Here is a 15,951-nt window from a genome sequence, read left to right as displayed (position 1 = left end):
ATGTCAGGGTGCTGTTATCACAGTGCTCATTAATATGCAAAGAAACCTCTGGCAGCCTCAGGCATTAATACACCGAGAACCTCTCAGAGCAACATTTTGTGAATCCAGCGTTTCTTAAACAGTGCTGGGCTAAAGGGTTTAGGGTACTGCATTCTAAGTGTTGGTGCACTTGAGCAAAAGGGAGGGTTTTTCGAATGCGCCACCCCACTGAAAGATTAATTACGCAGGTGTATGGGAAAGGTTTAGCCAACCACTCCTCTACCTTGCAAAAATATCCACATGCAATCAAAGTCGGACTGGGCCATAAAAGTGTCTCCTCGGGCACCAATGAAAAAATGGGCCACAGTTGCAAATGGCAATTTGTTCCTTTTGTGACACTGTTTGAATAGTACCCAAGGGGGGAGATTTTTGATAAAATGCGATAAAAATTGTGCATTTGAAAGAATGTTTATTCAGCAACACTGGTCAAAACCACTAGCCGCATAGTGAAGCAACTCATCAAACTGGCTCATATTGGCCAAAAAAGTGGCCCACTTTGACCAAAGAAACTGGTCCACACCAGCATTTTGCATTTTTGGTTCGCCATGGGCTATTGCCCGATAGGCCAGTCCACGCCTGCATCAATGCTTTATCAAGCACAGTTTTGCAGGACTGTGTGATTTTATCAACAGCGGAGAGAACCACAAATTAAAATGAATGTTTCAGTAGAAAGATCAAAGATCGGAAAGAGAAGGGGGCACATTCGTAGCTTGCAAAAGGGTATACAACATCTAGTTGTGAAATAAAGAGCACATTATTTTTTTTTATTGCAAAGTTAACTGACATCCTGGGTGTGGGCGTTGTAATTAAGCGCTGAGGAGCACATGAAAGGCAGCCAGTGCTAGCAGCCAGTGGTACCCCGGAATAGACCGCGGCTCCCCTGGGGGTGTGGGGGGGGGCAGAGAGGGTGTGCTCCCTTCATCTGCAGCAAAGGACGTGGGCTATCACTCTTCTGGAATGCTTTCAATGTTACTCCATGGGCCTCATTACAAGGTGGGCGGTAAGGGATTACCGGCACTGGTAAGGGCACCGTTGCCAGTAATCCCTTACCACCCTACTAAGAGTTCCCTTTGCGGGCCCTTCCTTAACGGCTGTTTTTTTCAATTTGCGGTACCGTTATTAGCGCCTTTCCCATTCCCATTGAGCCCTATGGCGGGTCAAATGGTAATGGGAATGGCCCTCGTGAATGGGGAATTACCGGTCTCGCCAACCTTGGAATGGACTGGTAATTGCTCCATTCACCAGGGCGGAGTCGGAACGAGTTTGGAGGCAGCCATGGCGCTAATAGCTAATAGCGCCATGGCTACCTCCAAACTCGTAATGAGGCCCCATGGGCAAATTGCGGTACCATTATTAGCTCCAAAGTCCCAGGCGTTAAGGGAGGACCCGCAAAGGGAACTCATAGTAGGGCGGTAAGGGATTACCAGCACTGGTGCCCTTACCGATGCCGGTAATCCCATACCGCCCACCTCGTAATGAGACCCCATGTCTCAAATGGCAAGTGCAGTGGCACTTACAAGTGCAATTATAAAAATGTTGTTTTATAGTCGTTGTACTCTGCTGAACAGTATAGTATTGTGCTTGTCATTTATATAGCGCCATTTTACCATTATTCTAGTTTCAATGCACTGTTAGTGGGAAAGTCCTCGGGTGACCGAAGTCTAGAGTCAGGGCATGGGTACGATTAGGGTGTGCGTGTGCATTTGGCCGCGAAAGGGTTAGCAGAGCTAGCCAAGCTCCGGTAGAGAACACATGTGGTCAGGCAGTGAATGGGTGCTGGGAGGACACCAACAAGAGGCTATTAACCTATAGAGATGTACACAAACTTAACTGTGAAGCTATATGAACACAATCAATCCTATTTTATAAATTTCGACAGAACAAATATATATATATAGAGATAGAGAGAGAGCGCGCATCCTGAAACCTACACCAGGAGAGACATACCATCAGCAGGCAAGGCATGGAGCACATTTTATGTGTTATAGCTTGTATTTGTTAAGCACAGGAGGAGAGTACTTCCATTAGAAGCACTTCACGAAAGGCATATTACAGGATAGGGCCGGAGGATGTGCCATTTCCCCATGCTGTGGAAAACGCCAATGCCAATTGACTGCTAAGAAAAACCAGGATGTGAATGAGAGGTAGTTGGAAACAGGCAATCAGGGCATCACAAAACATTTGCAGGTATGTGCACAGATATATAGCCCACCGTTCATAGCAGCAGGATCATTGGGGGTGGGTGGGTGATGAGGTTCATGCTGAGGTTGGGGTGGAATCAAGGGATGGCACTAGGTATGCAGCTTCGTAGCAGCAGAGATTACAGAAGGAGGGGTGATGCTGAGGGTCGATTCCAGGGATGGCACTAGGGAGACAGCTTCATAGCAGAAGTGATTACAGGTGGTGGGTGGAATGCCGAGGGTGGATCCTGGGGATGGCTCTAGAGGGATCGGTTCATAGCAGCAAAGGTTACAGAGAGACTGATGATGCTGAGAATTGCTTCACAGAGATGGTTGTACCGTTAGGGATTACAGAAAGGGGGTGATGGTGAATTCCGGGGATAGCTCTCGGTAGGTAGTTTCGTAGCAGTATGGATTGCAGTGGGGATGATGCTGAGGGTGGGGCGGTTTCTCGGGCTAGCTCTAAGTAGGTAGTTTCATAGCAGTAGGGATTACAGGTGTGAATGCTGCTGGGAGGGGGTTGGTTTCTCGGGATAGGTCTCGGCAGGTAGGTTCATAGCAGTAGGGATAACAGGTGTGAATGCTGCTGGAAGGGGGTTGGTTTCTCGGGATAGCTCTAAGTAGGTAGTTTCATAGCAGTAGGGATTACAGGTGTGAATGCTGCTGGAAGGGGGTTGGTTTCTCGGGATAGCTCTAAGTAGGTAGTTTCATAGCAGTAGGGATTACAGGTGTGAATGCTGCTGGGAGGGGGTTGGTTTCTCGGGATAGGTCTCGGTAGGTAGTTTCATAGCAGTAGGGATTACAGGTGTGAATGCTGCTGGAAGGGGGTTGGTTTCTCGGGATAGCTCTAAGTAGGTAGTTTCATAGCAGTAGGGATTACAGGTGTGAATGCTGCTGGGAGGGGGTTGGTTTCTCGGGATAGGTCTCGGTAGGTAGTTTCATAGCAGTAGGGATTACAGGTGTGAATGCTGCTGGGAGGGGGTTGGTTTCTCGGGATAGGTCTCGGCAGGTAGGTTCATAGCAGTAGTGATAACAGGTGTGAATGCTGCTGGGAGGGGGTTGGTTTCTTGGGATAGCTCTAAGTAGGTAGTTTCATAGCAGTAGGGATTACAGGTGTGAATGCTGCTGGGAGGGGGTTGGTTTCTCGGGATAGGTCTCGGTAGGTAGGTTCATAGCAGTAGGGATTACAGGTGTGAATGCTGCTGGGAGGGGGTTGGTTTCTCGGGATAGGTCTCGGCAGGTAGGTTCATAGCAGTAGGGATAACAGGTGTGAATGCTGCTGGGAGGGGGTTGGTTTCTCGGGATAGGTCTCGGCAGGTAGGTTCATAGCAGTAGGGATAACAGGTGTGAATGCTGCTGGGAGGGGGTTGGTTTCTCGGGATAGCTCTAAGTAGGTAGTTTCATAGCAGTAGGGATTACAGGTGTGAATGCTGCTGGGAGGGGGTTGGTTTCTCGGGATAGGTCTAAGTAGGTAGTTTCATAGCAGTAGGGATTACAGGTGTGAATGCTGCTGGGAGGGGGTTGGTTTCTCGGGATAGCTCTAAGTAGGTAGGTTCATAGCAGTAGGGATTACAGGTGTGAATGCTGCTGGGAGGGGGTTGGTTTCTCGGGATAGGTCTCGGTAGGTAGGTTCATAGCAGTAGGGATTACAGGTGTGAATGCTGCTGGGAGGGGGTTGGTTTCTCGGGATAGGTCTCGGTAGGTAGGTTCATAGCAGTAGGGATTACAGGTGTGAATGCTGCTGGGAGGGGGTTGGTTTCTCGGGATAGGTCTCGGTAGGTAGGTTTATAGCAGTAGGGATTACAGGTGTGAATGCTGCTGGGAGGGGGTTGGTTTCTCGGGATAGGTCTCGGTAGGTAGGTTGATAGCAGTATGGATTACAGGGGAGGATGTTATTGAGAGTGGGGTGGTTTCCCCGGATAGCTCTGAGTAGGTATGTTTATAGCAGTATGGATTACAAGGGATTGATGCTGAGAGTGGGGTGATTTCATGGGATAGTTTTGGTGGGAAGGTTCATAGCAATAGGTATTACATGGAGGATTATGCTGAGAGTGGGGCAGTTTCCCGGATAGCTCTTGGTAGGTAGGTTCTCGGCAGTAGAGATTTCAGGGGTATTGATGCTGAGAGTGGGGTGGTATCCCAGGATACCTTGGAATAGCTATACCAGGATAGCTCTTGGAAGGTAGCTTGATAACTGTAGGAATTACAGGAGAGAATGTTGCTGATATTGGGGTGGACTCCCGGGATAGCTCTCGGTAGGTTGGTTCATAGAAGTAGTTCTTACAGAGGAAGAGGACGCAGCGAGTGGGGTGGTTTCTCAGGATAACTCACGGTAAGAAGGTTCATAGCAGTAGGGATTAGGGGGATGATGTGGAGAGTGGGGTGGTTTCTCGGGATAGCGCTTGGTGGGAAGGTTCATATCAGTAGGGATTACAGGGGGGATTATGCTGAGAGTGGGCAGTTTCCCGGATAGCTCTTGGTAGGTAGGTTCTTGGCAGTAGAGATTTCAGGGATATTGATGCTGAGAGTGGGGTGGTATCCCAGGATACCTCTCAGTAAGTACATTCATAGCAGTAAGGATTACAGGGGATGATGTTGCGGAGAGTAGGATGATTTCCAGAACAGCTCTTGGTAGGTAGGTTCATAGAGGTAGGGATTACAGGAGAGGATGTTGCTGATATTGGGGTGAACTCCCGGGATAGCTCTCTGTAGGTAGGTTCATAGAAGTAGTTCTTACAGAGGAAGAGGACGCAGCGAGTGGGGTGGTTTCTCAGGATAACTCACGGTAAGAAGGTTCATAGTAGTAGGGATTAGGGGGATGATGCGGAGAGTGGGGTGGTTTCTCGGGATAGCGCTTGGTGGGAAGGTTCATATCAGTAGGGATTACAGGGGGGATTATGCTGAGAGTGGGCAGTTTCCCGGATAGCTCTTGGTAGGTAGGTTCTTGGCAGTAGAGATTTCAGGGATATTGATGCTGAGAGTGGGGTGGTATCCCAGGATACCTCTCAGTAAGTACATTCATAGCAGTAAGGATTACAGGGGATGATGTTGCTGAGAGTAGGATGATTTCCAGAACAGCTCTTGGTAGGTAGGTTCATAGAGGTAGGGATTACAGGAGAGGATGTTGCTGATATTGGGGTGAACTCCCGGGATAGCTCTCTGTAGGTAGGTTCATAGCAGTAGTGATGGGAACTGTCCGTAAATCACTCAAAAATAAAACGACCACAGTACCCCGTCCAAGAAACCCAATGGTGATGCGTCTAACACTGCCAATTTCTGAAACAATGTTGCAAAGATCATGGAGAAGATTACAGCTAAGCAACTCCAAGTCATCACATTTCTGCCGGAGTTTCTGTTGCGTTTTGAACCTAAGCAACGCATAGAAGCCACATAGAACCACATAGCTCTTCATGCAAGAGGAACTACTAAAAGCTCAATATGAGGACTCCCATGCAGTACCCATATTACAAGCTCTATCAGGTGTTTTCGATATGGTTGACCACCACAACCTCCTTCCGTGCCACCAATCCTCCATGCAGTAACAATTGATTAGACTTATTTTAGTTGTCTTTCTTAGGAGAAATTAATAAAGCGCAAGTCAGATCTGAAAACATGATATCCCCATTAGTGTCTTAGACCCTAAAGGCTTGGCCATACCCTCCTCCCCGCCTATAATTCATTCACATTCTAAGCCCCTCTAATACAAAACCTCTCTTTTGCATTCCCGATATATGCAGATGATACTCAAACAGCTTTTAACCATTAAAAAGACACAAACTATAAATTCCTTATTGTGACTTGTCTCCCGCAGGTCTAAAACTGGATGATAGACAAAAGTCCCTGGTTTAACACCACCAAAAGAGTGAACAATAACAAAGACACAAGCACAGCCACAACCCTTCCTTTCGGGTGGCCAAGTACATAGGTGCACCTTCCCCAGTCTCCCAGGAAAGGACGACAGAAACCTGGGGGTAGCATTCTATTCTGACCTAACCTTTCCTTCACAGCTCAATGTGGTCACCCGCAAAAACAAATTTCCAACGCTGTTGTCTCATTATCCACTAAATATATTTCAAACGGAATCTTTTCGGTCATATCCTACGTCTTTTCGACTTGCCTGACAAGGTAGAGATTACTGGGGCTCAATACCCTACGTATACGTCTATAATCAAAAGACTCCCAACAACTTCAATAAACCTTAACCGAGCGGTGAGCATCAGCCCGGGGCACAAAGCCCTCAAGGGGCTTCTCATAAAACCTTTAAAATCTTGTGCCTCACTGTTCTGAGGTCACAGGGAAAAGGCTGGGTAGGAGGAGCCTGGGGACTACAGTCTGCTTTACATTGCTGTCCAGGAGGCAGAGGCTCCAGGGCACCGATCCTAGCTCCAGCATCATGAGTAAAGTTCCCCCATGTCCCAAGCTCTCCACCAGTGGTCATGGGCTAGGCACCTAAATGGTATTAGTTGCCCCATTTGGGTCTCAGACCAATTAAAGGAAGTGTGAGAAGAATGCATCAGATGCAGCCAGCAGAAGCACCACCACGGAGATCCACAATCTGCATGGTGCGAACAACCTGAGTATGCGCAGAGAGAGCTTGGAATGCGACACAGCCTGCCCCAGTTGCGGGAGGTCTCACTTGTGCTACCAAGTCAAGAAAACATACCCAACCTGAGTGAGACACTCAAAGCCTCTGGTGGAACCCTCGGGAGAAAGATTGCGCCTAATTCCAAAAAGGTGACTAGTGATTATGCAACGTCGCTGACTGGAATTATGGGGTGGTCCACTGCACTATTATCCCCACATGAGACGGCTGAAATGATCCTGAACCAATCACAGGGCCTGCTCTGAAGTTGCACACACCTGTTACACACCAGCAATTTCCACCCAGGATGATAGTGTGGGAGTTAGGAGATGGATTGTGGAAAAATGGCAAGTAGAGAGGGAGAGAGCGGCGAGCAGAGAGAGAAAGAGAGAGAAAAGGAGAGTCACAAGCTGAGATAGAAACAGATAGAGAGGGGCGAGCAGAGAGAGAGAGAGAGAGGCGGACAGAGAGAGAGCGAGAAAGAGTGGCGAGCAGATAGAGAGAGCAAGAGAGAAAGGGGGAAGAGAGAGAGAAAGACCAGGAATGTGAGAGGCAAGCAGAGAGAGGGGCGAGCAGAGAGAGAGAGGGAAATAGGTAGAGGAGAGAGAGGAATGGGAGATAGAAAGGGGAAGAGAGAGGGGAAAGGGAGAGAGAGGAAGGGGAGAGAGAAAGGAAAGAGAGCGAGAGAGAACGAGAGAGAAAGAGAACAAGCGATATAGCGAATGAGAGAACATCAAATGATGGTATAAGAGCAGGATAAGGATCAATATGTGGCCGGAACTTAAGTGTAACCCCGGCATGAGAGCGGCGCCGTGGACCCATAAAGAAAACAAAGGAAAACAAGTTAGAGTAAAGGACCCTCACTCGTGGTCATGCAAGAGTTCCTTTACTCTTAGAAGAAAAGAGTAGCATGCGCGAGCGGAACGGTATTCCCAATGGTTGAAACCCTCTCATGGCTTCGAAGCGAAGTGCTCCGCTCCGTCTCTGCCAGGTCCTATATGCTGGCGCTCCCCTGATTAGCAGGGGAACGCCCTTGAGCACTGCCACCTAACAGGTCACTCAGAATTACCAACGTGTCCTGGGACCTTTTGTTACCGGCGGTCCCCACAGCAGGGGAGTGCTCAACGTTTTCAGCCTTCCTGGGCTGCATATCATTAAAAGCGCCAACGTGCTGTCAGGTGGCCAACCAGGACTCCCTTAGCCACACCCAGCAGATGTCGCCCGGGTCGAGTAGTGTTGTGGGCCGCCCCACTGTTGCATACACAGCCTGGCCAACCTAAACAAGGGAACTCCACCTATGCTGCTACTACCTGCTGGGCTGCTCCTAGCATAAGCAGCCCAGCCATATAAAAGACGTTGGGCCCCCACCCACTTTTGCTACAGGTGTTGCCTGCAATCTGCCAGCCAGAACCATCACAAGAGAGCGTGTCAAGATCCAGAGAACATCACAAAAAAGCAGCAGCGTAGACGTTGAGACAGCCCTGGCCAGGGTATCTCCGAAGTAAGGTGGTTTTTATATGTAGTTTTTTGTACAGTGCACTGTATGGACCTAGTATATATTTTTTAAAGACGTTTACGTTTCTAATGTTTGAAAGGACTCTTTTTATATTTTTATTTAAAATGTTTAGATACGCAGCTGCTTAGGTTTAAGTTAATTGTATATATTGTCTTGTGATTTCCCCCTTTGCATAAAATTGTCAAAAAACCCTGCTGGTGTTCCAGAAGTGAAAAGTGTAAAAGTATAAGTGAGAATATAACAACTAAAAGAACCGTACACCAGCATTCCTTTTCCCCTTTCCTTTTATGTGCTAGTTACTTTAACGCAGGGTCTTTTTCCTTAGGAGTACTTGGGGAGGAAGTATCCTACCCTAATCATTGCTCATTCCTTCGCCACATCACAGAAAATCAATTGGTTGAGTCTTTTTCTCAAACACAACTGCTCTCCTCCCATTATTCCCTATGAACAGTTGGATATTGCTCGAACCCAGGTGGTCAACATATGTAACTGCTCGTCCCCAGCTCCCAAAAAGATATCCCTACACATCCCTTTATACCTTTTTTCTCTCTCCCAATACCCTCCCAGTGTTCTTCTTTACAGCTGAACTTCTGCCCGGATGCCACTTTCCAACCCCCCCATTACTCCACCCAGACACTATCACCCACTATCATCTGTGTCCCATTTTACTGTTGCACTTATCAACCCATCATACCCCCCTATTATCCTGAGCTCTCCCCCATCCCCTCCCCACTTTCGTAGCATACAGTCACCATACATTCCCACACCCTCTACCCGGCCCTCTCCCACTTTACCAGCATACCCCCATGCATTCCCCCATCTACTCCCACCTTACCAACATATCGCACCATGCATTCCCTCACCCACTCCAAGCTCCTGCAACCTTACCAACATACCCCCACCATGCATTTACCCCCACTCCTACTCCTACTCCTCCAGCCCCTTCCAGACCTTGTTGAAAGGGTCCCTGCTTGTATTTAAATGATCAATTAGCTGAACAAGTAGATGTGTTTACATGGTCTACCAGTTCAAACTGGTGACCACTTAAGGACGAGCAGTTGCATCAACACCCATTTAGGGTCAAGCATTAGACGCGCCACCTTGTTCAACGAAAATCTCAAGGTTTCATGATCTACAATCTAGGGTTTCCCTCCCAAGACATAGTCTCCCTTCTCAATCAGTCTCATTATTGTGGGGTTTCAGTGTCTTAACACTTCTTTCTTGGCTCTTACGTTTGTAGATTCCAGTCCTCTCGATCTCAACTTTCACTCCTTGGGGTGTGAATCGAAAATGCAACACTAGGAGGGGTGTTGCAACCTGTCCCCCCGCTATTGCCTGCAAAATATATCTCAGGGCGGTGTGCACTGTGTTCTGTGTTACTAAAAAATACGCGACATACATGAGAAGCCAAACCAAACACTAAGAAATGACACTTCAATGAGATAAGAATGGACACGAAAAGAAAACACACAAGTCGGTGCAATTATAACAAGGAAACACATTTATTCATGCTTAGCAAGGCATGCTAAAGCACTATTGGCGAAACCCATTTGCAACCCTTTTAGCATGGGAGCAATCTACTGCAACATTACCAGCCCTACTGGCTTCTATGCATAGCAACCTAATACAATGCTCAATACCTAGCGTGGCAAGCGTCAGCATTTCTCTTCATCCCTTCATCCGGCTGTCACACCATGCCTGTGCCTGCACGTTAGGTTTAGGCAACTGCAGTAGTTAGGGCTGGAGGAGATGTAACTGAGCAGCAGTACTTACATCAGGGGGACCAGGAGGCTGGTCACCTGAGCTTACCTACGGTTTGGGTCAGGGTGCCTTCTCCAGTTTCCTATCTTGAGACCCCAATACCCCATGCTCATCTACCTCTGCCATAATTCGCAACTGTCTCATATCAAAGGGGACCTTTCCAGCACCTCCCGACTTATCCTCTCCTTTTCCTCCATGACGCCTCAACATGCACTCATACCTCCACCCATCCTCCACTCGCACCCCTTCCTGTTAGGGTGTGTCCATTTCTTCCTGATTACTCTTTGGTCTTCACCTCCAGACTCGCCGTCGTCTCATCTCCCAACATCTTAACTCACCTCCTTTAAAACATACCCCTCCTTTCCTTCCGCTGTGTCTCCACTACCCACCTCATGACTCTTCTCCCCTTGCTCGCTCTGTCTGATGTTCTCATCACCTCCTTGCAATTTTGCACGGCCTCTTCACTCCTCTTGATATTCTTCCTCATAATCGACGTATGTAATAACTTGGTACCTGAAGTAACACCCAGACCAGCAGGTAAGTTATTTGTAGGTTTATCTATAAGTTAGTTGCCAGGAAGACACCGGCACATCCCTTCATGCCAGCTTAGATCTCCAACTGTAAATCATATAACCTGCGTTCAGAACATAACATGCCCATTCTCCATACACACTGATATCAACACATTCCACCATCAGTGATGTCAGCCACACTAAGAAACACATTACAACACTTCTCCCTCCTTACATTTCTTGAACAAGAAGGAATTCAATTAAAACTATCATCCAAAACAATCCCTTACATGCACGAATGCAGCAACTAACCAGACTCCACTGGCGACAAGAAAAACCGCCACCTGGAGCTCGCTCACACCCCCAACACAATACAATGTATCACCAGATGCCAACCTACTGAAACCACACTAACGGAAATGCGCCTCTATTAGCACTAAAACCGCGGCACCCATAACCTACGTGGCACCCTAAGAATGCGCACCCTAACTGTGCCCAACAATGGAACAAAGAACCATAACCATGCCAGAGAATCCTACTTTGGCTAACAACACTGAAGAAACCGTCCAACTCCACTCCATCCCCACAAAACACAAACAATGAGGAACCCACCGAAGTAGAATAAGAGCTAACACCTCCCTTTAAACCTGAACTGGAAGACACACTCGAGGAACAAAAATAACAAACAAAGCATTACCACCTGTTTCAGGCTGCCCCTTGAAACCTAGGACCTACCACGACCCAGCGTTCCCCAAAAGTACAAACACTAACACTCCAAACCTTCCGTGCACCAACAACCTTCCCATTCTAGTCTGCACCCTAGGGGACCAGGGCTGCCACCCCCAGGCACAATCCCAGCTCAACAAGAGCAACAACAAGCACATCAGTTCTAACATCAGTCCACAACTGCACCCATACAGAGCACACCTAAGACAACAAGAACACCTAAGGAAACACTGTCCAACTAAACTGCTTCAAACACACTCCTTAAGCCACCCCAACATGAGACCCCAAGTCCCAACCAACTGCCCTTGACAGTACACCACACACACCTAGAACCCCTAGTCCAGCCAAACTGCACCATCGCAGCACATCAACTCTACAACTCAGGACCCCTAGTCCAGCCAAACTGCACCACCGCAGCACACCAACACTACCACTCAGGACCCCTAGTCCAGCCAAACTGCACTACCGCAGCACACCAAGACTACAACTCAAGACCCCTGGTCCTAGCCAACTGTGCATGCAGTGCCACATCATTAACCTATGGGACCCCTAAACTAAGGTAGGCTACCATTAGGAGTTAGGCTACCATTGGGGAAACCTATTTCGCAACACAGCAATTAAGGAACACACCCTTCACCCGCACACCATCAGGGTTGCCCATATTCTTCACTCACCCGCCACAGTCTCACACATTAAACGGGGAACACAGTACAAAATAATCCACCCTGATGTAACTAAAAATCATCACTGGGCGACGAAAGTCGCAATTCACATGTTGTAATTCAAATATAAACAATGTTGCATCGCCACAAAGTCCAAACCCACCCGCGAGTCACTATGTGAACCAAACACTCCATTAGTTCTCCCCACCCGTGAGTCCAGGTCAAAGACCAATAAAGCCCCACTTGTAATAGTTGACCCCACATGTAAAGAAATCATGTTAGCAATGTTGATACAAATTAAATTTATCACCAACAAAACGCATAATGATAACTAGAACCCGCAACCCACAAGTCCATCATCCTACCTGCAAAAAAAAAAAAGGTTTTCATGAAAAGACAATTAGCAATGTAAAACATCTCATATTGAAAACATCTTTTCCAAATTACACTGGGCCACGACTCAAACATACACACCCATACCAGCCCGAAGTACAAACACATATGAAACAGGCCACCACATAAACACAAGACACCATTCAAACCGGCCCAACAAGACTGCTGCTTCCTAATGTCCCACGCAGCAACAAGTAGTCCTCCTCACACAAAACCTCCAAAAGTCACAGTCAAAACCCCACTCCAACAAGGCTTTGCATCTGGAGCAAATAGAGAAACTCCTTCACTTGCCTTGACACGCCAACTGCATGTTGAACTTGACTGCCATGTTATCTCTTGCCCGAGAAGGTCATCCAGTACCAAAAGCAAAGTAACGTAGAACGCCACACCCGAGTCATGAAAACGCACCATAGCTGGGGTTTGTTCAGTCCGCACCTGCCCAGTCCACTCTCCAAACAGGGTAAAACATTCTTCTGCCATATCAGATGCTGAACAAAAACAGCATTCACCCGGCAACAAAGCTCCAACGTAACTCTGTAGCTTCCATGCCGAACATGCAGAATGCTCCGTACGCATTATGTATTCCAGCAATCCACACTGGAACGCCCCTCGATGAACCGCTACGTCATCATTCCCCACCGAGGAGCCGCACAGTTCACAAGTCTTGCGCCCCTCTCCTGGGTGGAGATCTCAGGGCCCTTCCTGTCTGGGAACATCAAGCTGGTACCTATGGTCATAGGCACTTACAGCCTCCCACCGGGCCCCACACATGCAGCCGATATGCTGCCCGCTGGCTGTACCACCCGGCCTCCAGCCAAACATGCAGTAAAAATTTGCAGCTCACCTCCTCTGCAGTGCCGCCAAAGGCACCGCGGACAGCCGAGCAGGCACACCATGTCCTATCTGCTACACAGCACTCCTCAGCCACGGGACCCACTGATCCGTGACACTCCAGGCTCCTTGAAAACGGAACAGTGATAGTCAAATCCGCCGGAAATCCACCAGTCCGGTGTTCCTCTTCATACGCTGCACCAGCTCCGGTTTAGGGTCTCTTGCAACCTGCCAAACTCCTTGACCTCTTACAGCGCCAGTCCTGAGCCTAACTGGTCACTGGCTCAACGCAACCTCGGGGCTTCGCCTCAGCGCTCCCATCACCCCGGACTGACGGCTGTGCAACTCCCAGCACAGAAGACAGCCCAGAGATGAACGTTGGCACTTTCAGCACAACCCGGCCTGCTGAAACTCAATTAAACCCCAGATATAATCTACTGGGGATAACACCTGCTGGCAGCAAGAACACAGGACGTGGACTCAACAGAGGGCGATGTTCCTGGGCTTCAACTCCTGCCCCCTCCTCGGCAGGATCCCATCCTCGTCGCCAGTGTAATAACTTGGTACATGAAGTAACACCCGGACCAGCAGGTAAGTTATTTGTAGGTTTATTTGTAAGTTAGTTGCCAGGAAGACACCGGCATGTCCCTTCATGCCAGCTTAGATCTCCAACTGTAAATCATAGAACCTGCATTCAGAACATAACATACCCACACTCCATACACACTGACATCACCACATTCCACCATCAGTGATGTCACCCACACTAAGAAACACATTACAACAATGTACTCTTCTCCTCCTCCTGAATTCATCCGATGTTCTTCCATATGACAACCTCGCTCTTCTCCACCTCTTCCATACTTCTTTTTATGTTCCTCTTCACCACCTACTTATCTTTCACCAGCTCAAACCTCTGCCTCTGCCCTGTGGCCGCCTCCCACCAACATCCTTCCTACTGCTCAAAATCCTTTTGCTCTCACCTCCAATACTCTCTTAATGCCACTCCTACTCAACTTCCAAACTCCCACCCTCTCTTAGTGAGCCTGCAGCTTTTTTGGCAGGTTGTCCCCCACCTCTGGGGACCACTGTTGTTTAACCTCCTTTAGCTGTGTGTTTTCCAGGCTGGAAATTGGATAGGTTGGGTGGCAATGACTCGCTGCATATCATCCATTCTTGCAGTCCCGCCCCTCTCTGTGCAACCATGATGATTGGAGCTTGACGACTTCCAGCAGCCATCTTAGAACAGTACTTCATAAACACTCAGAACCTGGCTACCATACCTGAGCTCAGGGATCCATGTTTACAAACAATCCCCATCAGTCACTCAACAAAACCAATACACCAATGGTCTCCTTTTACACCTTTTGTCTGCATACCATGTCGGTAGGTGGGAAGCAACACATGCAGTCTTTGTGTGCCGGACATGACAAATACTTCCCCTATGGCTGCTCCAGTGTCCTCTTGTCAGTCTGTAGCCAACATGCACACTTCCCTTATGGGAGATGAGGTCTATGAGTGAGCTGTGTGCGCTACCTTTGGGAATGTTTTCACCATAGGGTTTCCTGTGCTGTAGACCTACTGCCCATGCTAGAAGTGCCTCTAAAAGGGATATTGGCACACTCCTGCTCCAGGTGACAGGCCCCTGCAAACCTATTGAAGCACATGGAGGTAGCCAGTGGGTCCTTCCTGCACGCCCAGGGATCCGCACTGCCTTATACACTTTGGCCCCTGGAGCCTGTGGCCACCTCTATCCTAAGGATCCCACAGGGGACATTGTCACAGGAGGCAGAGGTGAAACTACATAGGAAGGGGAAGGCTTCGTATCCTGGGTTCCATCTGTTGAGTCTGGATCCGACGCCCATCAAACCACCCTGGGTGGGCCGCTAGGTAGCAGGAGAGGACACCTAATAGAAAAGCTCAAATGGACCTATTTGAGAACCATGCGTCCTCTACATACATAATCCAAGAAAGATACATGTCCAAGTGTGGGCAAACTTTAAAAATGAAGGAAGATTGTGATGGACTGGTTTTGAACCTCTGGAGGGTGGATTTGACCCAAGAGAAATAAAGAAGGATGCATGATTGCGGTCCTAAAGACAGTTAAGAACCCTGGTCGCTGCCCTTCTGCTTTTATCACCGTTTCCACTGTCACCAGGAACCCCCTAGTGAACTCTTAGCCCGTTTGAGATTCACACAAAATCAGTGTAGAACTGGAAGTTGGTCTCCAGTTGTCTGTTACCTTGAGACAAGAGGAAATCCCTTAAGTGTGAGGTGTTTGGGGTAAAACAACATAAAAGTGCGCAATTGTACCTCAGCATTTCATCTTTCGTTCTCCTATTTATTGCAACTTCATTGTTTTGTTGCACTCAATGCCTAAAGCAAAATCTCTTGACTCACTCCTAATAGCCGATCAAATCGAATGTAATGGGTATTTCTTTACCAATTCAATTTCCATATCTGAATAATAGTGTTTTTGATGGGTTCTTTGTGGGTTCTAGCTCGTGAGGTGATGGTGGCTGTACAAACAGCAGGTAGGGCTCATGGTAGAATTGTTGTAATTGTGAATATAGCCCCACTGGTTTGAAAAAATGACAAATACCAGGGGACGGGGGATAATTACAACATGTTCACATGAGTATGAAAAATATATATTGGCATTAAATAATTGATACAGAAATTGAATTGATAAAGAAATAACCAATACACTGAACTTGATCGGCTATTAAGAGCGAGTCAAGAGATTTTG

General features: G+C 48.0%; 1 long non-coding RNA gene across 1 annotated transcript in view; it reads left to right on the top strand.

Moving 5' to 3' along the window:
- The first annotated feature begins 7,720 nt into the window (after nucleotides 1-7,720).
- Nucleotides 7,721-15,951, top strand: part of LOC138504859 (uncharacterized) — a 43,013-nt gene continuing 34,782 nt past the window's right edge. Inside the window, exon 1 of the long non-coding RNA XR_011280015.1 lies at nucleotides 7,721-8,302. This is a non-coding gene — a long non-coding RNA (uncharacterized lncRNA). The remainder of the gene's footprint in view (nucleotides 8,303-15,951) is intronic.

Source organism: Ambystoma mexicanum, chromosome 11 (assembly GCF_040938575.1).
Source record: "Ambystoma mexicanum isolate Mex_15411 chromosome 11, UKY_AmexF1_1, whole genome shotgun sequence".
NCBI classification, from domain to species: Eukaryota; Metazoa; Chordata; class Amphibia; order Caudata; family Ambystomatidae; genus Ambystoma; species Ambystoma mexicanum.
The sequence above is the reverse complement of the archived record's forward strand: the minus strand, read 5'-3'. Positions and strand labels throughout refer to the sequence as shown.